Genomic DNA, 25,239 nt, shown 5'->3' with positions numbered 1-25,239 from the left:
GGAGCTGCTGCTGGGGCTGATAATGGGAGCTACAAAGGTGGCTGAGATCACAGGCTAAGGAGGGGAGGAAGAGAAAGACAGACAAACCATATTGGAGTTCAGCGGTTGAGAATAGCCAGGCTCAATTGGCAGATGGTGGAACAGAAAAGGAGTTTCTATAGAGGTGGTGGAAAAGAACAGGAATGGCGTTTTATCACTTCAATAAAGGGCTGGTATTTTTCTTTGAGCATTGACAGACCTTCTGTTGTTTGAACTGGTTCATTGGCTTCTAGCCCAATATTTATATTCCAAGCCAAGCTACTGCTTGCCATGCTTTTGAAGCAGAGGCACCATGTTAAAGATACTGGCTTTTTAGGGTGATTAGGTGACTTCGGTATGGGTAAAAAATAAGAATTTTTCTCTTTTTCTTTTTCTTCTTTCCCCTTCCTCCTCTTCTCTTTCTAAGGGTAACCAGATACATTTAGTTATATAAAAACCAAACAACTTTTTTTTCCTGTTTTAGAAAATGTTTCCAGCTGGGGAAAGACCTTTGAACAAAGGCAAGGCCACCAGCCATTACAGGGACAGAGTGAAGTAAGGGATTATGAAAAGGTTACTGATGAGCTGAGGACCTTATATTTAGAAACAAAATGAGATGAGAAATTCCTTGAAAACTATGTTTTTAAAAATAAATTCAGTGGACTTTTCCTAGCTTTTCACTGAATTTTTTTCCATGCTCTGTATCCATTACATAATGTATTTCTTTGTAATTGCATGCCATTAAGCAGGTGTACTGTGAATAGCTATGTTGACTTTCAGGTCCATTGAATTTATCCAACAATAAGGATATGGCAACATACACCATACCGTGTAATTAATAGAAACCTGAGCTGTAAAACTAGGCTTCAGATTTAAACCTCTGCTTTTTTGGAGGTGACAGGGTTTGAGATTATCTTCTTATCAGCATTTAATAGTACTGAGAATGAGGCAATTAGTTACAACTGAGCACATATAAAGAGGATGAGAAAAGATGAGTGTAGGCCCTCTTCTATGAAGTTGTTTCAATATAATGTATTCAGTATAATGAAGTTGTTTCAATAAAGTGATAAAATAAGGCAGAGTTTAAAAGGTAGATGATAAAGAGTTGGAGGGAATAACAACCTTCAGAAAAAAGTTCTTTGAAGACTCAGGTTTTATTTTCAATTATTTCTTTAGCTGCTTCCACGATGCTCTAGAAATCACCCCACATGTCTGCACTTTCTAGGTCCTTGGCATCCTTAGTCTGCCTGCCTGCCCCTTAGGTCTGAATACATGCAGGGAAGATACCAATGTTGATAGGGGTCTCTAATAATGAAGTATGGTATAGAGGTTAACAGGATGAATAACTGATTATGTTCCAGTTCTTACTTTGTATTATGTACTATATCACTTTGCCTCCCTTCACAGGTTTTTCTTTGTAATATCATGGTGCTTTTACCCTTCAGACTCATCTCAGCTCTGTTTGGTAATCACTTAACACAGTTAAAGTAATGGGACAATATGGATAATAAATCCCATAGATATGAAAAGATATGCTGAACAAAAGCAGGTACATGTTCTCCCTTTGCATATACTTTCTTTACACTATATACTTCAGACTGATCAAATATTATAACAGAATTCATTGGATAACTTATCTCATAAAAAGAAAAGATATTAATATTTGGAATATTGTTCCTTTATCATATCCAGTCACTTTTTAAACTATGTTTGAATTACATTATGAATTTTGGCATTGAATTTTCTGGCATTTGACAGATGACTAATCAGGTCAAAAACTCTTTGTTGCAAGTAATTTGTGCTGGAATGATCTGTAATGCCATGGCAGAGTTGGTTTGTGACATAAATATATGCATCTGAATTTGCATACAAGCATTTCAGTTTTGCCATCTGGCACCTCCTTCAACAGAAAGTTAACTCTGCTTGTTCCTTAAAACATTGACCTATGGCCTGTTCAACATTAAACAGATTTGCCGTTGGACTCCTTGAGACACCACCTTCCTCTAAAATAAGACCTTTTGGATCTCTGCCACCTCTGTTGCCTTCCAAAGTGGTTTCTTCATGATGGGGTTGTTACCAGCCATTTTGGTTTTAAGCAATGATATATTGGACAAGAAATGGCAGGCCCATTTGAAAAAAAAAAAAACAACAAATGATTTTATAAAAGTATGTGTATATAAGAAAGTTACCAACCTTAATAATGTCTCTCTAAAATTTTACTGTGGTACTTTCAGCTTAGTGCTTTAATTTGTATCTGCATTGTGTCTGCTCTGACAGGTCAGCCCTTACGAGTTATGGTGAGCCAAATTTCAGATTAGTATCCAGTCTCTTGATTTTGTGAACGACAGTAAATATTACCCATTAACTGCAGATGAATTAGTGGCACTATTGAACTAATGTGAACTGGGATTTCTGGGAGATAGGCAGTTGCACAGGAGTGGCACTGCTGATAAACACATTTTCTTATCGCACTTTTCAGCAAAGCACCATTATTTAAATTCCTTGGGCTTGGCTTGGCAAGGAATTATATCACCAAGCAGGTTTCCTCATGCATTGGATACCCCAAAACTTGTGGAAAAAATGTTGTTTATAAAAGAGTAACAATATGATACGTAATTGCATGGTTCTTACAAGGGATATAATGCAGGTGGTTGCCCCTGGTTTTGTCTGCAGCGATAGCTACAAGCCCAGAGAGCTCTGTGCCCTGTTGCTTGAAGAGCTGTTATTGGATGGGCAAATTCCAGCCTAATACCTTTGGATGTTGTTAGAGTGGTTATTTGACCCCAACATAAAAAAGTAAATAAATTGTGTATTACCTCAACATGGATTCATGTTTTGTTCTACTGCCAGGTGCTATTCTTTCTATCCTTTTCACTGGTAGACTGAAAGTCCTTCTCAAATGTAGTTATGTTCATGCATACAGGATGAAAAAACTCTCTTCTAATTTTAACCATTTAACCATAACCAAAAAAGATCCCACAACACCTGTTGCCATCAGGAGACTGCCAGCTGCCATGACCTAGGCAGGATCCACCAGAACTAATCACATTTCTCTTAACCAAAATTGTCCATAAACCTTCTGATTAAAAGTTTTTCTATATTTCTCCTAAAATCTGATTGCATTGTAACAGCATCATTTCCATACTCCAATCAAAATGTTCTTTAATGTTCTGAGTTATCACCCACATATGTGGCTGTTAAGAAAGCACTTACTTAGAAGCCTTATGGGTATAAAAGCACATAAATGTCACACACACAAACATGATTCCTGAGTGAAATTATCACAGAATAAAGACAATAAGCAACTAGTTGGTTGTTACAGGCTGTGTCAACAAGGTTAATAAGTCTCTCTATTATTGCTGTATATGAGCCTTATTGTGGCATGCAGCATGCAAGCATGGTATAAACTCTGCTCTGATCCCTGTGTCTGCAGAAGCTAAAAGAATTCTTAATTGCTAGAGGGACACAACTTTTGGATTTGGCCTTTTTTTCAACTCTTTAATAATAATGTTTTATTACTTTTGGCCTAAATATTGATGATATTCAAAGATGATCCTGTATGCTGAGAATGGAAACTATAATCTGTGTCTCTGCCTTTCCTGTAGTGGCAGATGAGAAGTTCTTCCTTTCCCCCAGGTAAGAGAAGTCATCTTGCAGCAGCATCTGGAAAAAAATCCTGTCCTGGCAAAGACTTGATCTTACCAAGAGGGATTACCGACACAACAGGTCTGCTTTCGTCAACAGAATCATTCAAAAAAAACATCTCCAAGGGTCAGTCTCACCAAAAATATGTCTTCCCACCCATAAAGTGGTTTCTGCTATTTGTAGCTTCTGGGCAGAAAATATATGTGAGAAAAAGGCTGTTCAAATGAGAGAAGAAAATGCTCTGAATTACTGCACGACTTCCTTTCTGAGGAGGAAATATGCTCATGGGGAAAAATTATCTCCAGCTTCTCTTTCTCAAAAGTTTCCAAATTTTTGTGAGCAAAAGCGGAGGAAGCAATAACTTGTAATGAATTAAGAAGTACTGATGCAGAAACCATGAACATGAGAAACTCTCACACAGGCCTTTCCTTTCTGATTCTCAAGGATTCAGCCTGCTTTGAGCTTCTGGAAATAGGACTTTTTACAGTGCAATAGCATGTTTTCATCTGGTCATGCCTCACATGTTCTGCGGGTTGTGGCTGGGATAGAGTTAATTTTCTTCATAGTAACTAGTATGGGCTATGTTTTGGATTTGTGCTGAAAACAGTATTGATAATACAGCGATGCTTTCATTATTGCTGAGCAGTGCTTACACAGAGTAAAGACCTTTTCTGCTTCTCACAACACCACACTAGCCAGTAGGCTGGGGGTGCACAAGAAGCTGGGAGGGGACACAGCCAAGATAGCTGATCGCAACTGACCAAAGGGATATTCCATACCATATGACGTCATTCTCAACAATAAAAGCTGGAGGAAGAAGAAGGAAGGGTTGGACATTCGGAGTGATGGTGTTTGTCTTCCCAGGTAACCGTTACGCATCATGGAGCCCTGCTTCCCTGGAGATGGCTGAACACTTGCCTGCCGATGGGAAGTGGTGAATAAATTCATTGTTTTGCTTTGCTTGTGTGCGCAGCTTTTGCTTTCCCTATTAAACTGTCTTTATCTCAACCCATGGGTTTTCTCACTTTTACTCTTCTGATTATTTCCCCTGTCCCACTGTGGGGGAGTGAGCAAGCAGCTGCATGGGGCTTAGCTGCCATCTGGGGTTAAACCATGACACATGTGAAACCAGAACTCTTACACTTTTGTCCCTCTTTTCTCCCAAATGTCTCCCTCCAAAGAGTGATCATGAGACTTGTTAGTGACTCCCTTTCTTTGCTTCTTGAAATTTGGTTAATACTTTCAATTTTTCCTCCTTAAGCCAGTGGCCCACAAACTTCTACCCTGAGGATCTCTAATTAACTGAGTCCAGGAAATAATACTTTGGTCAAAAGTTTTTTTGACTGACAATATCCTTTTGGTTAACAACATCACCTTTGTTTAGGAACGTTATTAACTTTTTGAAGATTTGCATCTTTGTATAGCACTGCATTGCAATGGCTTTTGACCATGACTCAGAAGTTATTTGAGGACATGCCTACAGCTCTGTGACCTCACAGATCCCATATGACCAGGATCATCAGTAATGCTTATACATATGAATAAATAAGTCCAGGTCTGTGTGCCTATAGGACTCTGTTGAAGGTGTATTTCAGACTAACATAACTTGAGTAACATTCACTGGCCAGCCTTGGCTATGCCTTTTCATGTTATTTTTTTCTTTCTACAAAAGGTTAAGCTATATATTAAAGAATCGTTGCAGTAATATAGAAAACAAATGTGAAAAATGAGTCAGCTCAAAAGATAAACTAGTAAATTTCCAATAAGTTGTGATTCTTCATTATGTGAGGTGTAATATTGACCACAAATCTGAAATACTATAGCCTAAACTGAGTCATTTAAAGGAGAAACATATGTCCAGTTATCATTCAGACATTCAGGCATCTCATTACATTGCAGCAATTTTTCTTTTGTCATAATTCAGCAGAAAATTCTATTTGCAATAGAAAATTAATTTTCCTAATTATGATCTGCTACAGAGATTATAATGATTTGTTGTCAACATAAATTATCAAGAGGTGTTACGTTGTGCAAAGTTATTTAACATGTAATAATACTTTATAGAAAATACAGGATCTTTTCATATCTTACCTCTGTGTCCCTCTAAGGGAATTCCATTTGGTTGATTTATAGTGGCAGACGGAAGACACTCACTTTTGTTATTTTACTTTCAGGTGCATCGATTCTTACCTATTAACTCTTTGAATGAGATTCTAATGCTTTTTTTTCATTTATTTATGCCTTGCCAGATCGTGCCAGGTCCTAACCACATTTAGCTCTCACCTATTTAAGGATTTAATCTACTAACATTTTTATCTGGCAGAATATTTCCCTTGCTTTTCTGCTGGTAAGTAAACTGTTAATAAAATATAATCTAAAATTAACTAATGATTAAAGTTGTTAATAACAAGGCAGAAACATGTAGTCTTAAAAAAGCAACTATGCCAGAAATTCAGCAAAGTATTTGAGTAGGTATTTAAGTAATGAGATAGATAGCCTAGGAATGTGATGGAGTCCACTTTAGTGAAGGCTTTTAAATTGACGGTTGAATAACCATGTGGGAATGATGACATGGAAGTAGCTGATTCAGGCTGAAGGCAGGGAGATTAACTAGATGATCATTTTGTCCAGCTGACATTCTCTACCATCCAGTTTTCTGTGTGAATAAACTCCAGTGCAGAAAAAACAACTAGGCAGTGTCTCAAAGAATTTGAACTAATTCTGGCTCAGGAAAGCAAACTGAAAAAGTTTGCTGCCATATAAACGAGCATTGTTTGATGTGATGCACCTAGTGTTGAATATGAGCTCAAAAGAAGGAAAAGGCTGAAAATATTAATCAAGGAAGTGAGATCAAAGGATATTATGAATAACTTGCATTCAGTTTATATTAACCAAAAAAAAGGAGAGGGAAAGTTTTTTTAATCTTATGGACAGTGTGTTTATTTGTTCACTAATGCCTGAAAAGCAGCAAATCCTGACATGAGGAAGAATGAGTGAAGGGTTCTTCTATAAAAGGTTATAAATTACATGGATTCTAATTTAATAGCAGAACAATAGGAAACTTTAATAAGAATTGATTCTTGTTTGTTATAGGTGTTATCCAGACATAAGAGTAAGATACAGTCCTCAAGGACCCATCTGGAAAATAGTACGCACGGCAATGAAATATTCATGGATCATGATAACATACAGGTCTGTTTACTAATTTTTTATACCAAAACCAGTAAAGCTATTTAAAAACAATACTCACAGCTGATGAATTTCAATCCTTAATTCAGTTTCTTTTAATTAAAAGCTCAATAGACAAAAACCTACAGTAAGTTTATCTTCTGGACTAATGGAGCACAACATTTCATTTTTTAGAAGTAACTCAGAGGACTGCAAAATAACAATAATTAAAAATTTAAAAGTTAGAAAATGAAACAAGTTTGTTTGAAGATGTGTTCATTCAGATCAATCTATAATGGTGAAGTATTTTGTATGTTTTCCATAGACCTTAAACCAAATCCCTAATCAGTGCTTAAACCTAGCATCAATTTTATTTTCGTGGCTTGCAGCTCATTTTGCACTGGCTGCACTGATCATGAGAAGCTGGGTGGCATAAATCAGTGTCTTCTCCACCACTGAAGAATATCAACCCAAACCTGCACAACCTTGATTGAGTGAAAATATAGGCCAGTGAAGAATTTCTAATCTCCCAGGAAGAGAGCACTTTTGTCTGTTTTTTCTGTTCTTGCTCTTACACAGACAGTGAGAGTTACATAGCAGTAAGAACCCATGATCAACGACAAGGGCCCAAATCTGTTAGTGACTGCACAGACTACTAACACAAAAACTAACCAGAGCTTAATTTTAAAATTAGTGATTTCAGGCAGAACCGGGTGAGGATTGCAAGGAATCTAGGGCCTTTTTGATTAACAGAGTACTTGTCTAGCTACATGTGCTGTATAACATTTGTTGTCCTCATCGCACATGATTTCCTTTCTCCTTGTTCCTAGTAGTGATACAAGTCTGTAGTGTTATAACGTTAAAAGTAAACTATTATAAATATACAGGTCCATAGTAGTATAAGGTGTTTTTTTAACATTAATCTTCTCTCTGTTTATCTTTCTGCCTCTTTCCCATCCTGAGAATCCTTATCAAGTGATAGTAGAAAAGTCACAGGGCACACAGTGTGGCAATTTTCATTGTAAATCAAATATTCCACAAGCTTATTTCAAGACTCATGAGAAAATTTCATAACATTTTGGTGATTTGTCCTAAAATCAGTGTCCATATTAAAAAGAAATACAAAATGTTCCTTTCAATTAAAGGTTGAACAGTGAATATGTGCAAGTACCCATTAAAAGCACCATAGCTCAAAAAAATTGCGAACATTACAAAATGAAGAGTTCAGGTTGCCAGCAGTTGGGTGCCCTTCCTACTGTTGTGCTAACTGTGGGGAGCAGACCAGCAGTAACAGAAAGGTGGGTCTGCATGACCATCACCTTGTCGCTGAAACAGCAGTGATTTAGTTTCAACCATGAGCAGCTTCAGCCTTCTACACTTTTCTACACCTCTTTCTACCCTTTCTACACGTCTTGTGTGAAGGCCCCCATGATTGCATAGAGGCTTCTGCACATAGCTCCAGGACTTCTTAAATGTTATATTGGTAGGAATTGGGCGACTATTTTTGGATAGTTCATTTTTTCACAAAAGTAATATTAATTGTCAGGGTGATATAAACAGTTCATAAATATTTTTATTGGGCACTAGAATGAGGTGGGTATAAGGTGGAGAGTGTAGGTATGTACATTCACACAAAGAGCTCCCAGAAAACTTCGTTGTTCTCAGTAAAGACCGCTTTTTTCCCCTCTGACAAAAGGGGAAATTGCACTGAATTATTACTAACAAAGGAAAGGAAGTAAGTCTTAGCTGAACACCTCTTTTTTTTTTTGCCTTATGGAATGCATGGAGAAACATCATTTTATTAATTTTGTAAGACCAACCAGTAAATTTTGAAGACAGTTCTTTCTTTTTATGGACCAATCATGAAGACCCCACTGTAAGTATTTGCACCACACAGATTGCAGCTGAGTTGGTTAATGATAGACTCTGTATATCCATGGTATGTAGACTCATAGAATCACAGAATCATTTATGCTGGAAAAGACCTTTAAGATCATCAAGTCCAACCGTAAACCTAACACTGCCAAAGACACCACTAAACCATGTCCCAAATTTCCACATCTACACATCGTTTAAATACCTTCAGGGATGGTGACTCCACCGCTTCCCTGGGCAGCCTGTTCCCATGCTTGATAACCCTTTCAGTGAAGAAAATTTTCCTAATAAACAATCTAAACCTCCCCTGGCGCAACTTGAGGCCATTTCCTCTTGTCCTATCACTTGTTACTTGGGAGAAGAGACCAACACCCACCTTGCCACAACACCCTTTCAGGTAGTTGTAGAGAGCAATAAGGTCTCCCCTCAGCCTCCTCTTCTCCAGACTAAACAACCCCAGTTCCCTCAGCTGCTCCTCATAAGACTTGTTCTCCAGACCCCTCACCAGCTTTGTTGCCCTTCTCTGGACATGCTCCAGCACCTCAATGTCCTTCTTGTAGTGAGGGGCCCAACACTGAACACAGTATTCAAGGTGCAGCCTCACCAGGGCTGAGGACAAAGGGACAATCACTTCCCTACTCCTGCTGGCCACATAGGCTCTGATAGAGGCCAGGATGCTCTTGGCTTTCTTGACCACCTGGGCACACTGCCAGCTCATGTTCAGCCGGCTGTCAACCAGCACCCCCAGGTCCTTTTCTGCCGGGTAGCTCTCCAGCCACTCCTCCCCAAGCCTGTAGCGTTGCATGGGGTTGTTGTGACCCAAGTGCAGGACCTGGTAATTAGTCTTGTTTAACCTCATATAATTGGCCTCAGCCCATCAATTCAGCCTGTCCAGATCCCTCTGCAGAGCCTTCCTACCCTCGAGCAGATCAACACTCCTGCGCAACTTGGTGTCATCTGCAAACTTACTGAGGGTGCACTCGATCCTCTCGTCCAGATCATTGATAAAGATATTAAACAGAACTGGTCTCAATACCAAGCCCTGAGGAGGACTACTTGTGACCCCAAAGACACAGTAAGTACTCTTTCTCTTCTTTTCTTGGGTGAACACAACCCAGATAATAAACTTTTAGGGAGAGAAGAGGGAACAGATAATTAAGTTTAGCTTTCTGGAATGATATGTGGTTTAGGGCAGGCAACCACTAAAAAAGTACATGTTGTAAATAAGATTTTGTATTCTTCTCCTGGTAGAAGGTGAGATGCTTGCGTCTGGGCTGAGACCTGTGTTACATTTGAAACCCTGAACTGATTCTGTTCAGGATCTTCCTCTTCTATACCTCTACACTATAAACCAGATAATATAATATCCCTCAGCAGACCTTTCTCCCTGCTGTCTGTGGAGCCATTGGTGCTCACCTTGTTAGTTATTTTTCTGTCTTTAAACAGTGAAGGAAGGGAAAATGCCCCAAAAACCAAACTGAGCTGATGCTGGTGAAAGCGTCTTATCCACTGCAGACACATTCACTGGGATGTTTACTTCAACGCTCCGAGTCCTGCCATCCTTTTATGCTTGACGGGCTTATGAAGCCAGTTAGGTACAGATCTCTCTGTGGTTTGATTGCCTCCATAGCTTTTCAGGTAATGCTGCCTCCCTCCAAGTTTCGAAGCATGAAAATATTAATTACTCATTCACAATGTAAACAACCTGGTTTTATTTTATTCATTGCAAATTTGCCACCAAATCACTCTAGTTTTGTTGTCTTTTAGTGTGTTTTTTATTCTGGCAAAGGAAATAATTGTTAAGCTAACAGAGTTGAAAATGACTCACAAGAACCAAGAATTGTTTTCATTTTGGTTTTCTTCACACGAATATAAATATTTTTACCCTTTTCAGAAATCTGTTTATTGGGAGCACCTCCCCTATTGCTCAGTCAGTTCTGAAGGTAGGTACAATACACCCCACATTACAGACAATAAAAAAAAAGAATGCCTGTGACATTTCATCTACTTATTTTAGTGTCTGTGATGTACAATTTACTGATGACATCCAAGGTGTCTTGTAGAGATAAGGTGATACTGTTTGCTCATACTTTGAAGGAAATTTTTGCTGGTTTTAATTTAAATATTTACAGTGAGTGCATTCATCAGGACAGCTGCTTTCTATAGAGAAGCACAGCTGGAACTATGTGCTTGCGTGTTGAGTAATTTATTTTACATTTTACAGACCATAATTTAGGAACAAAATGCTAATTTCAGTCTTTGTTTTCAGGGGACTGTAGGCTTGCAGGACACGTGATGTCCTTGACCAGCATTACACAGCTAGTGTGCAGATCACTTAGGCAGAAATGTTGTTTTAGGATTTCAAATTGAAAGGAAAGTGGTTTTTATCCCTCAAGTTCCCTTGAAAGAAATATAACTCAAGATACCTCAACAACTTTTCTTCAAAGAACAGTTAGATGCTTGTTCCAGACTGTATCTTCCAAAGTCAGACCAGAGCGAAAGACTGGGTAAATTGCTTTCACTTTACTGCTAATTAGAAATATATTTCTATGTTTTAAATGAACAGAGCCTCCTCAGCAAGCCATGCCTCGTCCTGCAGACCTTGGTTCTTTCTGAAGGGAAGGAGGTCCTTCTACTTCTGTCTGCAGATCTGTGCCTGCAACCATGATGAAATATGGTGCCTCAGAAGATCTGTCGTGCTTCTTGCAAACTTTCGAGGTGCTACAGAAAGGATGGCTTTTTAACCACATGGGCACAAGCTGGGTGTCTATCCTGAACTGATCAGAGGAGATAGTTGTACAGTGAAGAACAGAAGTTCAGGAGCTGAGGACCCAGTGGTGCTCTCTCCAATTGATCCCACAGGCATGAGTAGGGGACAGATGTATCCTAGATTTAAATACATGGCCCCTTGGAAGGATCCTGCCAACAAGACCTTTTTTTTCTTGACTAGATGGTGATGGTGTAAAGAGGAAGAGTGCCTAAGCAAAATGGGAAACATCTTCCTCCGTTACAGACTTCTTATTGAGGAAAACTATAAATGAGGCTGATATTGTTATAGCCCCAACATGTGACCTAGACATTGATAATTAGAAAAAGGTTAAAGGGGGAAGAAAAATAGTGAGTCAGTCTGCTGAACAGGTGCAAGAAACATGGAGAATAAACAGGAGGTTCTGGGGATCTTAATTTTAATGTATTGAACTGGCAAATCAGAAAGCTGGAGGAGGCAAGTGCAAATAACTGGAAGTATAACAGCATCTGCAGATGGTTGGTGCCTTTCTCTGCAGTGGGATTGCCACTTCCAACATATTGCAAGCTTATATTTTCCCACCAACCAACTGATACCCTTTCACCAATCAGGCGCTATAGAAGAGCCCTTGAACTGGGGGATAACTTTCAGACATTTTTCACAGAGAAACAGCACGTTACCCTACAGACCAGGTTCCTGGTAATTCTACATAGAATCATAGAATAGTTTGTGTTGGAATGGACCTTTAAAGGTCATCCAGTCCAACCCCCCTGCAATGAGCAGGGACATCTTCAGCTCAGTCATGTTACTCAGAGCCATGTCCAACCTGACCTGGAATGTTCCCAGGGATGGGGCATCTACCACATCTCTGGGCAGCCTGGTCCACTGTTTCACCACCCTCCTTGTCAAAGGTGGCTTTCTTATATCTAGTCTAAATCTACACTTTTTAGTTTAAAACCACTACCCCTGTCCTACTGCTACAGGCCCTGCTAAAAAGTCTTTCCCCACCTTTCTTAGAAGCTCCCTTGAAGTGCTGAAAGGCTACAATAAGATCCCCCGGAGCCTTCTCTGCTCCAGGATGAACAACCCCAATTCTCTCAGCCTGTCCTCATAGGAGAGGTGTTCCATCCCTCTGATCATTTTTATGGCCTTCGTCTGGACCCGCTCCAACAGGTCCATGTCTTTCCTGTGCTGAGGGCTCCAGAGCTGGATGCAGGACTCCAGGTGGGGTCTCACCAGAGCGGAGTAGAGGGGCAGAATCACCTCCCTTGACCCACTGGCCATGCTGCTTTGGATGCAGCCCAGGATACGCTTGGCCTTCTGGGCTGCGAGGGAATATTGTCGGTTCATGTCCAGCTTTTCATCCCCCAATACCCCAAGTCCTTCTCACAGGGCTGCTCTCAATCCCTTCAGCCCCCAGCTGCTACTGATGCTGGGGGTTGCCCCAACCCAGGTGCAGGACCCTGCACTTGGCCTTGTTGAACCTCATGAGGTCCACGTGGAACCATGCCTCAAGCTTGTCCAGGTCCCTCTGGATGGCATCCCATCCCTCAAGCCTGTCAACTGCACCACTCAGCTTGGTGTCATCTGCAAACTTGTTGAGGGTCGAGTGCACTCAATCCCACTATGTCATTGATGAAGACATTAAACAGTACTGGTCCCAATATGGACACCTGAGGGACAGAGCTCATCACCGATCTCCATCTGGACTTTGAGCTGTTGACCACTACCCTCTGGATGCAACCATCCAATCAATTCCTCATGCACCCAACAGTCCACCTATTAAATCCATCTCTCTCCAGTGTAGAGAGAAGGATGCTGTGGTGGATCATGTCAAAGGCCTTACAGAAGTCTAGATCGATGATATTGGTAGCTCTTTCCTTGTTCACTGATGTGGTCACTCCATCATAGAAGGGCACTGGTCTGCTCAGACAGGACTTGCTCCTGGTGAAGCCATGCTGGCTGTCTCGAATCACTTCCCTGTCCTCCATGTGCCTTAGCATTGCTTCTAGGAGGATCTGTCCCATGATCTTCCCAGCCATAGAGGTGAGAGTGACGGGTTGGTGGTTCCCAAGGTCCTCCTTGCTACCTTTTTCCCAGTCTCCAGGGACCTCACCTGACTGCCAGGACTTTTCAAATATGATGGAGAGTGTCTTGGCAGCTATGTCAGCCAGTTCCCTCAGGACTCTGGGATGGATCTCATCAGGTCCCATTGACTTATGTATGTTCAGGTTCCTCAGGTGGTCTCGAACCTGATCTTCTCACATGTAATGCAGAAGCACAGCACCTTGAGGCCCACTCAAATAGGAAGCTACTCCTAGCAGCCTGCGTTATACATTCATGGTTTTCTTTCCTTCAGAATTTTGTAACTTCTTCTGTTGGGTTTTATAGAAATTAAATAAATATCAGTGTTGATCTTTGAATTATCTTCATGAGATTTCAGAGTGAAAAGGCTCTTGAGGTGAAGGAAAGCAACTCAGACCTTGCAGAGAGCTTGTCTTACCTTTTCATAAACTCAGACTGAATAGCTTTCAGAGATTGTATTGATTTGTATTTAGAAAATAACCTTTTCAACCACAAATAATTAGTGAATAGTACTCAAATTTTCAAATACTGATCTTTAAGCACTTAAATCCAAAAGTAGAGGCTAAGAGTTTCAAGTTTGCACAGTTCCTATCCGTTCATATTAAATGAGAGGCCATTTCTGAAAATATACCTTTTGCAACAGGTAGATTATGGAGTACCAAATAGTGCCAGAGAAAAAACATTGTGTTATTTTCCCAGTGTGATACAGACTTGTTTTAGCAAGTCTATTAGCTTTGAATCAGCTCATTTCTTTAAAAAGCTGGGAGTGGTATAGAAAAGGTGGGCATTTTTTGTGGACTGACTTCTTGAGTTGCCCTGTTAATGCTGCAGTTGATGTGCATGCAACATCAGTCTGGAATGTAGAAATAAAAAGGGCACTTATGTAAACTTGATATAATGAGTGCTAGTCTGTAGCAATCTGGAGCAGATAAGAGAAGAATAATGTTAATGGAGAAGTGAGTGTTCTTTAAGACAACTGATAAAATCACTCATTGATAGCATATGTTCTTACCTATCACACTCTCATCCCTGAAAAAGCATTTCTCAGACAAATTTTAGATGGTATCTTTGTAAAGAAAATGTTAACTATTTTTTTCTTTCTATATCTGAGCACTTTTGCAGCTGTGTTTCTTCCGTCACTCTTTATCTTTGGCATTGAGTTGACAAGGGAGACACCAATCATATGTGATTGAAATATCTGTCTCTGTGCCTTATTACTGTATCCTATCAATAAAGCTATATTTCGTGAGGGAAATCCATTTTAGCTCTTTATCAACAGCCAAAGCTTTCTTTTGGTTTGCTTGTGTGACAGGTCTGTCTGTAGTACAACATCCATCTGCAGCACACTTTTTAGTCTGGCAGATTAATAAGTTAATAAATGTCTAGATAAAATGAAGTCCAGAACTCATCTTGGGAGTAGTTTTCTGAATGTTTCAGCTTCAAAGAGTTCACTAGGTTGCCGCATGGTCTGGTTGTTCATTTTAAACAAATGTAATCAGTTACCATTGTCCTTGCTTGCAATAACACATAATAACTCAGATTCCAGATTTACAAAGGTTTTCAAAAACCTGCCTGTGTTTTGGGCCCTGAGGATGAAATGATTTTCATTGAGATAGTTTCCTTACATGCCAAGAATGTGAATCGGATTGCTCTAAAATGTTTACTGTTTTTAGAGTTTGGTCTAGGTTAGGACTGGAGAGGAATCTGGTTTCCTAATTAATGTATCATGTAGCTAGGCCTGCCTCAATCTTACATTGTCATTCAACTAGAAAATAAAAGTTCTGTAGCATGATATAGGGAGTTGTACAGTAACTTAAATACAGACCTATAAATATTTACCTTATGGCTCTTACTTTGTTTTGCTGAATTCACTGTTGTACTGTTAGGTCACTCAGAAGCACATTCTCTCAAATCTAGTGTTCATATGTTTTTCATGTGCTTGCACAATAGCTAGATAAAATATTGAATGGCTGTTGTTTGTTACACAGAGCCTTCAATCCATGTGATTTTTCCTATGTGTAAATCACCCATTGTCAGAACAGGGACAAAGCAGCACCATGAAACAACGCATAAGTGCTAATTCAACTCATTATTGACCTAATCCAAGTCCCATTCAAGTCAATGAAAAGATTTCCAGGGATTTGGGGGGCATTAGGTATGAACCTAAGGGTTATGCAAAGTCTTTTACTTTCTTTTTATGATAAATGCAGAAGACTTGCTTGTGCTAATGTCTAAACCACAGTGGTGAGGGAAGGGAGAGGGGGCAGAGAGAACATTTAAGATAGAAAGAATTCATTTGCACCTTCAAAGCTGTCAGTAATGTCCTACTCTGTTCATTCAATTTTATATATGAAACTTTTCACTCAGCTCACTGAATACAATTGTACCTCACAGTGGGATCTCCCTGTAGACAAAAGCTTGGAAACATTCAGTTCTGCATTGGAAAGACTCACAGGAAAATAATACCTCTGGTTACTCTACAGTCCCTGGGAGGGAGCAGCAGAGCTACAGCTTGAACACAAGGCTGTGGCAGGAGGAGAAAAGAAAAGATCAGCTCTTTAGTTACATGGTAGCATCTAAAATTAGACTTAGGAAAGGTTTCAGGAGCACACAAAGAAAGTCTGTCCCACAGGCTGTCTCATAAACCATGAAGAAGTTTCCAAAATGGAAATCCAAGTTGATTAGAAGAGACATATTTAACATGGGGCCAGAATATCTGCAGCACCAATGGTCTAATTGTGTGGCCCCAAGTATTTCCACTCTTACCTGTGTGGGAGGCTCTTTTTGACCAGTAAATTTGATCAATAAATATAGTTGTTTTCTGTTTGTGTTGCTAACAGAGGCGACACTGTTCCTAGATGGAGAGAACGACTACCTGGTGTGAGTGGCTCCTACCCCAGTACCTTTCTGCACTACATTTTCCATCAGTAAAGCAGGAAAACCTTCCCCATGGAGCAATGTGTCCCTCAGAGGTATAACCTACTGAACTGATGTGATCCCTCTTCCTCTTCACAGAGGATATAGTGAATCTTTTCAGGTTGTACCTGGGCAATTTGCGTACAGAGTACAGTGACTTTTCAGTCTGGCTCAGCCTTCAATGCCTCAGAACAACATGACAGCTACCACAGAATGGGCATCTGAGCTGCTGGGGGGCCTCCAACATGCAGGGTGACTGTTCTTTGATCAGAGGAAATGCCCAGCGATCATAGCAACTGCTATTTGATTTTATGGGGTTTTGCACTGAAGCAAGGAATGTTTACTCAGCTCAGTTTTGAAAGCTTCAATAATCACAATGAGATTTAATTTCTCTGTGCACAGAAGCGTAGCATGCGATGCCTGTTTTAAAAAGTGGCATTCAGAGCGAAGCCTCACTTATCTGGGTTCTTCGTAACCAATAACACAAAATGCCCAAACAGAAGGTTCTGTTTCTCCACTTATGAAAAAAAGTCAGGGTCACATAAAGGATGGAATTTTGTAACGTGTATGATTTTCATTACATTCAAAACTGGGCATCACAAGCCTTTTTCAAAATGGAATTTGCCTTTTTGTCACAAGAGAACCAGTAAAGTAATGCTGGAACCATGAATTTGAACACCAGTAAAATCCAAATTGTTCTAGCTTCTTAGCTTACCCCACTTGAAAGATAAAATGTATTATTTGACTCCCTGATTAGGCTTGTCTTCTGCACCTCTTGATGTCTTCCTGAAGGCAGTGAGGAGGGGCAGTGTAGGCCCCAAGTGTTGCAGGGCCTATGTATGGATGCTCTCACCTGAGAAGTGGCCCATGAAGAGCTTACTAATGGTCTAGGTCTCTGCTGTGGCCTCATGTGAAGCCAGCTCCTTGTAGACCTGGCATACCTTGCATTGCATCCAAGGACAACCTGCTCTCCTGTGGCTTGCAGTGTTACTGGCAGTGCTCCTACATTCATGTGAAGCCAGCCTGTGTATCTGGCAGGATGTGTAAAACGATGTAAAGAGGCACGGCTTCAACAGCTATGGGTCAGGACTCTGATACCCTCTGAGTCTCCAGTAACAGTCTTCTCCACACACGCTATCTCCTCAAGGAAGCATGGTAAAGAGAAAGATACTTTCAAGTAGGTGTCTCCTGGTGTGTGACACCAAGATGGGGTCTGTGGGCACTGTGGTAGAAAACTGTGCAAGACTACATTATCTCGCAGGGAAAACTTTGGAGGAATGGGTGACTGAGAATAGGTAATTTTGTCACAGCGACATCCATATTGCAGTTAGGGTTTAGGGTGGCCACTTAGATCACATCCAGAAATCTATTTCCAGAGAACTACTTACTACATCCCAGTGTTTCCCAACATATGTATATATAGATATATGTAAGCAAATATATACCTTACATATATATGTGGTGTGTATATATATATGCACATTTATGTATATATAGGCATTTACCACTTTGTTTGAGATCACCTGAGGAACCTGACATACATAAGTCAATGGGACTTGACGAGATCCATCCCAGAGTCCTGAGGGAATTGGCTGATGCAGCTGCCAAGACACTCTCCATCATATTTGAAAAGTCATGGCAGTCAGGTGAGGTCCCTGGAGACTGGGAAAAGGGAAACATTGCACCCATTTTTTAAAAAGTAGCAAGGAGGACACTGGGAATTACTGACCTGATGGCCTCACCTCTGTGCCTGGGAAGATCATGGAACAGTTCCTCCTAGAAGCTCTGCTAAGGCACATGGAGGACAGGGAGGTGATTTGAGAGAGCCAGCATGGCTTCACCAAAGGCAACTCCTGACTGACCAAACTAGTAGCTTTCTAGGATGGAGTGACCACATCAGGGCACAAGGGAAAAGCTACTGATGTCATCTATCTGGACTTCTTCTTATGGACTGTAAGTCCTTTGACACAGACCCCCCACAACATCCTCTCTAAATTGGAGAGATATGGACTTGATGGGTGTACCGTTGAGTGGATGAGGAACTCATTGGATGGTTGCATCCAGAGGGTAGTGGTCAACAGCTCAAAGTCCAGATGGAGATCAGTGATGAGCGGTGTCCCTCAGGGGTCTGAGTTGGGACCAGTACTGTTCAGTATCTTCATCAATGACATAGACAGTGGGATCGAGTGCACCCTCAGCAAGATTGCAGATGACACCAAGCTGAGTGGTGCAGTTGACAGGCCTGAGGGATGGGATGCCATCCAGAGGGACCTGGCCAAGCTTGAGGCATGGTCCCGTGTGAACCTCATGAGGTTCGACAAGGCCAAGCGCAGGGTCCTGCACCTGTGTTGGGGCAACCCCAGTATCAGTACAGGCTGGGGGATGAAGGGATTGAGAGCAGCCCTGCCAAGAAGGACTTGGGCTCACTGATGAGTGAAAAACTGGAAGGAGTCTGCAATGTGCGCTCACAGCCCAGAAGGTCAACCATACCCTGGGCTGCATCCAAAGTAGCATGGCCAGCAGGTCGAGGGAGGTCATTCTGTCCCTCTACTCTGCTCTGGTGAGACCCCACCTGGAGTCCTGCGTCCAGCTCTGAAGCCCTCAGCACAGGAAAGACATGGACCTGTTGGAGCGGGTCCAGACGAAGGCCATAAAAATGATCAGAGGGATGGAACACCTCTCCTGTGAGGACAGGCTGAGACAGTTGGGCTTGTTCAGCCTGGAGAAGAGGAGGCTCCGGGGAGACCTTCTTGCAGCCTTCCAGTACTTAAAATGGGCCTTTACAAAAGATGGGCACAGATTTTTCAATAGGGCATGTTGCAATAGGACAAGGAGTAATGGTTTTAAACTAAAAAAGGGTAGATTTAGACTAGAGAGAAGAAATTTTTCACATTAGGTTGGTGAAACAGTGGACCAGGTTGCCTAGAGAAGCTGTGGATGCCCCATGCCTGGAAACATTCAAAGCCAGGTTGAATGGGACTTTGAGCAACCTGGTCTAGTGGAAGGTGTCCCTGCCCATGGCAGGTGGGTTGGACTAGATGAACTTTAAAGGTCCCTTCGAATTCAAACTCTCCTATGATTCTGTGATTTATGATTGGGTGATTGAGGTCCTCCACAAAAAGGGAAGATGCTCCAATGTGACTGCATAAGCATGCTCTACAAGAGCTGACTTTCCCCCTCTCTCTTTCCTTAATTGCTTGCAGAGCCTCACTTGCAAAGACCATTGAAACATCAGCGCAGTGTATTACCTGTGTCAATCAACAAAGCTAGTGGACTTCTGAGTAACGGAATTGGTAATGCAGAGCTAAATACAATAAAATGAGAGGACAGCAAATGACAAATAAGATATCTTGATTTCTTCAGGGTATCTCTGCTCTCTGATAATGAAATATGATGAGTAATGGACTAAAAATGTGTTGTTTGATAAAGGAGAAGACAAAAAATCTTTTGTTAAACTCTTATTTTTGAATTCCTGCCCAAGAAGATATTTTTATAGTAAGATATAGATACACCAGTTTGATCTATAGTATAGTTGCAATATGGAAACTTAATATAGAAATAAAAGTATAAATTGGCTTCCCACAGCTGAACTGGCCTTATTTGAATTTAATTTACATATGTTACTTTAAAGTAAAAAATAGAATTGTACATTAGCACCGGATTACTTCTGACTAATTTTTCATAACTGTTAGAGGATTTAGCAGTAAAAATCTCCTTTGAGGAACTGAAGTGGCCACTTCAACAATAAGTGCTTACAGTTGGCTGACACCAATTCTACTTAATACCAGCAGGCAAAGAAAGTAATCTGCTTTATTTCATGCTATCTTGTCTCTGTTGTGCCCTGCTTTTTGGGCTGATATTACTTTCACAGTGCCATTAACTGTGACTAGCATGCTACTCACTGTGCATAGCTATGTCTGCCAAAGTGACTGGGTCACGTATCAGAATGATATATGCAATGATGGGAACCACCTTAATAAGGAAAGGCAGCACAAAGCTTAATTCTTTAGGAGGGTGGCACACTTAATATTCTAGCCACCATTTTGGATCCTGATGTGCTGGTTGTGGCTGGGACAGAGTTTATTTTCTTCACAGTTTTGGATTTATGCCGGAAACAGTGTTGATAACACAGGGATGTTTTTGTTATTGCTGAGCAGTGCTTACACAGAGTCGAAGCCTTTTCTGCTTCTTAGAAGGTAGTAGGCTGGGAGTGCACAAGAAGCTGGGTAGTGAGTAGGCTGGGAGTGCCCAAGAAGCTTGGAGGGGACACAGCTAGGACAGCTGACCCCAACTGGCCAAAGGGATATTCCATATCATATGATGTCATGCTCAACATATAAAGCTGGGAGGAAGAAGAAGGAAGGAGGGATGTTTGAAGTTATGGCGTCTGTCTTCCCAAGTAACCATTACACGTGATGGAGCCCTGCTTCCCTGGAGATGGCTGAACACCTGCCTGCTGATGGGAAGCAGTGAATTAATTCATTGTTTTGCTTTGCTTGTGTGCACAGCTTTTGCTTTACCTATTAAACTGTCTTTATCTCAACCCATGGGTTTTCTCACTTTTACTCTTCTGATTCTCTCCCCCATCCTTCCATAGGGGAGTGAGCGAGTGTCATGCTTAGTTGCCAGCTGGAGTTAAACCATGACACCCGATTAAGGTAAAACTTAAGTTAAAATTAAAGTGGTAGCTAATGGGATGGTTTAGTCTTTCTTTTCTGTTCTCATAAACATCAAGTTAATCTATAGGTGTTCAAGTCCTACTTGTTTCAAAGTTCTCTTGCTTTCTTGCTCTGGTGATCCACTGTTCATCAGAGCTCTTGAAGAACCTTCAGATATTTTCAGCACAAAAAATATGAGTTGTCTGTGACCTGTGAGAAGTTCAGAGCAGAACAGAGAGTGAGAGAGTTATGACAGAATATTCTCACTAGAAGAAGTTGCTTCCTCAGTGTTTTAATCACACCTTTATTCCATTACCCTTCCACCTTTCATCCAGGGCAGTTGAAAATGTGGAGATACTCTCAGCTCACCTGAGAGTAGCATCATGACTTTTCAGCTCATCTTTCCTCACTATGTAACAGCTGTGCCTATTGTTCTTTCCATTCCCTGTTTTACTTGCCTTTTTGCATCTCTTTACCAGCTTCTCTCCCTTCCTGTATCAGACTTAACTCCTAATTGGCTCTTTGGACTTCCTAGCTCTCTACCCTATTTTTCTTTGTCCACGAATAACTTCTTTGTGCCATACCTGAATTTGTTTTCTACTATGCTTCTTCCTATGTGTCAAACCACTTCCCTTCATTTTTTAAAGTACTCCCTAAAACAAATACCTGTTTCAAAACTCACAAGTGTTAGGAAACCTCATGAGTAAAAATCCCATAACTGATTTTTTTTGTCACTGATAAATTACAAGGAAAAAAAAAATGCAGCTTTAGATATTGTTTCCACAATAAGATAATCTCCAGATCTTATTAAGATAATAAGATCCAGATATGATATTCTCTTAAGTAACTTTCATCATCTCAGTCATTCCAGCCGCAGTTAAAAGTGACATGTTTTGTTTCTTTACAGTGATATCTGGAAGGAGTTTACTCTCCTTTCTTCCTATTATCTTCACAGAGCGGTCTACTCCATTGTGCTGATGTATCATCTTGGACTGATGCTAACGGAAAAACCCGCACCATACTTCACCACATAATGTAGTCATACCCTACAATAGCTATGAAATTAGAGTCAGAGAGAACACCGCAAGAAAGAAAAAGGTTCACATGAGTGCCAACAGGGAAACCAGGGGAAATCGGGCTCATTACAGGAGCAGAGAATCCGGAGGATAATAAGACTGACATCTGAACACAAGCTCCATAACAGTTAAACTTAAAGAGTTTTGATTCTTCTGTTTAAAATTACATACATATACACACACATAAACACTTTATTTTTGTGGTGGGTTGACTTTGGCTGGCTGCCACATGCCCACCAATCTGCTCTATCACTTCCCTTCCTCAACAGGATGGAGGGGAGGAAATACGATGAAAAAACTCGTTGATTGCGAAAAGGACAGGGAGATCATTGACAAGCTACTGTCACAGGCAAAACAGACTTGACTTGAGGAGGATTAATATAATTTATGTCCAGTTAATAACATGGTAAGATAGTGAGAAATAAAAACAAAACTAAAACAACCATCTCACCACATCCCTCTTCCTCCCAGGCTCAACTTCACTCATGTCTTTTCTTCCTCCTCCCTCCATGCAGTGCAGGGGGATGGGGAATGCAGTGAATCCATAATGCTTCTCTGCCACTCCTTCCTCCCCACGCTCTTGCTCTGCTCCAGTGTGGGGTCCCTCTCACAGGGCACAGTCCTTCATGAGCTGCTCCAATGGGGGTCCTTCCCACAGGCTGCAGTTCTTCATGAATTAAATACCCCAGTGCGGGTCTGCTACAGGCTACAGATTCTGTCAGAAAAACTAGTCCTATGTGGTCTCCTCTCTATGGGTTGCTGTTCCCATCAGGAGCCTGATCCAGCATGGGCTCTCTATGGATAGCAGCTTTCTTCAGGACACATCCATCTGCTCTGGCATGGGGTTCTCCATGGGTTGCAGTATGGATATCTGCTCCACTGTGGTCCTCCATGGGCTGCAGGGGAACAACCTGCATCACCATGGTCTTCTCCATGGGCTGCAGGAGAATCTGTGTTCTAGCACCCAGAGCACCTGCTGCCCCTCCTTCTTCACTGACCTTGGTGTCTGCACAGCTGTTTCACATTTTCTCACTCCTCTCTCTCAGCTGCTGCATAACATTTTTACCCTTTTTTAAATTTGTTATCGCAGAGGTGCTACCACCGTCGTTGATGGGCTCAGCTTTGGTGGGTCTGTCTTGGAGCCAGCTGGAGCTGGCTGTGTCTGACATGGGGGCAGCTTCTGGCGTCTTCTCATAGAGGCCACCCCTGCCACTCCCTTGCTACCAAAACCCTGACACATAAACCCATTACCGATTTCAAGTTAGAGGGAAAGTAGAAAATTAAGCATCCTTAACTTAATGACTCTTTTGAAAACATTGGCTCAATACACAATGTGGGTACTGAGTTTTGGAAAATCAGACCCAAATTGTTATGTTGATGTTTACTTTAAAGTGACTACAATTCAAATTGATGAGATATCTGCATCCACAATTTATTTGATTTCAGAATGATTCCTGTTTTATCAGCAGGCTGTGGCTCTAAATTATGCTCATATTTATCCAGTTACTTGTTCATTTATTAACCATCCATTTATAACCAGTCCACACATTTTGAAGTGAAAGCACAGAAGAATGTCATTACATGCATTCACTTTTCTCATGGTTGTTTCCTCTGTATTCCTTCCTCTAAGAGCAAAGATCTTTAGTAATTGTGGAAGGAAGATAAAATTTCTTCTTGAGCTCCCAATTAAGTCTTTCAGGAGAAAGTTTGCAAGTGGAAAAGATGCTGTATACCCTCCTTTCAGCAGTGAAGAGCTCTGCTAACCTGCTCCATACTCATCATCACTGGTTCTGCCAAGGACACTTGCTGGGAGCTGCACAAGGGCTTGGCTAATAGCAAGACTGCTAGTGTGTTCAGAACCCATGTCTGGATCCTCTGGAACAGAGAATTTCTGGGCCATGGTCACTGGCACCATTGAATTTCTCCGGCCTGCAAAAATGGCAGTACCGGTCATCTATATTTTTATTTTCTCTCTTGGCATTCTACAGAGCTATCTCAACAGCACAGAGAAGCTGGAGGAATGCTAGTGGAGAAAATGCAGGCAAAGTATCAACACCTTTCAGAAGCTGCCCGTTACTGTGGCAATGGTTTAATTTCATAGACAGATCAGAAAGTTTTGTGGAAACTGGTCTAAGCACAGAGCTGGTGTATGAAATTCTGCAGTGCGGATTTTTGCCCTCCTTGTTCATCCTAGAGAACAAGGGGATTAAGGCACATTGCAGTGGTAGCCCTGCCTGAGATTCACCTTTCTTGGTGTAGTCTGGCAGATTTTTCTTGTTAGGTCTTTTTCCTTTGAAAAATAAAAACATAGAGTTGTTTGAGTCAAAGGTGGAGTATATTAAACAAGTGTTTTAAATTGGTGAATCTGGCTTACATGCCAGTGTTGATGAACTAGAGTGCTCTAAATATCACAAATGAGTGTCTCATGTTTTCTTTGGTTAAGAAGAATTGATATTTGTTAAAGCGTGGTATGGGAGAAACAGCTTGCTACTACAGATCCTCATGTAATTCCCATTAAGTTAACAAGGCTCGTACTGCGCAGTTCAGGAACAGTACGGACAATGTCTTACGGGAGATATTAAGTCACTCGTTAGCAGATGGTGTAGTAATTGCATTTGCTGAGAGTGTTACAATACAGTACAAGTATTTAATCCTTAAACTATAGAGAATTACGTATAAGTCTGATGCTCATGTCTTGTTTTCCACTCTATGATGGTAATAGTGCTACATTACTATAATATTTGGGTTTTTTCCTATGGCTTATGTAAGAGAGATGTCCTATGCAGTACTGGAATTGAGTGTAAGTTCCAGCAACAAAGTAAGTAGAACCAGACTAAATAAAGCAGTCTCACTAACATCATCTTTACCAAAAAAAAAAAATTTTTTACATGTAAAACAATTGCTTTTGGGTTGTGGCCGAGAGAGAAGATTAGTTCATCATTCTAGGGACCAACAGTTGTTGGTCAGATGCAAACGTAATATGAGAATTACCTCACACGGGAATGTGAGGTAATATGAGAATATAATTCAGTTACTTTTCAGTCAAAACTCC

The sequence above is a fragment of the Phaethon aethereus genome (assembly GCF_964289735.1).
Source record: "Phaethon aethereus genome assembly, chromosome: 2".
NCBI classification, from domain to species: domain Eukaryota; kingdom Metazoa; phylum Chordata; class Aves; order Phaethontiformes; family Phaethontidae; genus Phaethon; species Phaethon aethereus.
Note: the sequence above shows the minus strand (reverse complement) of the source record.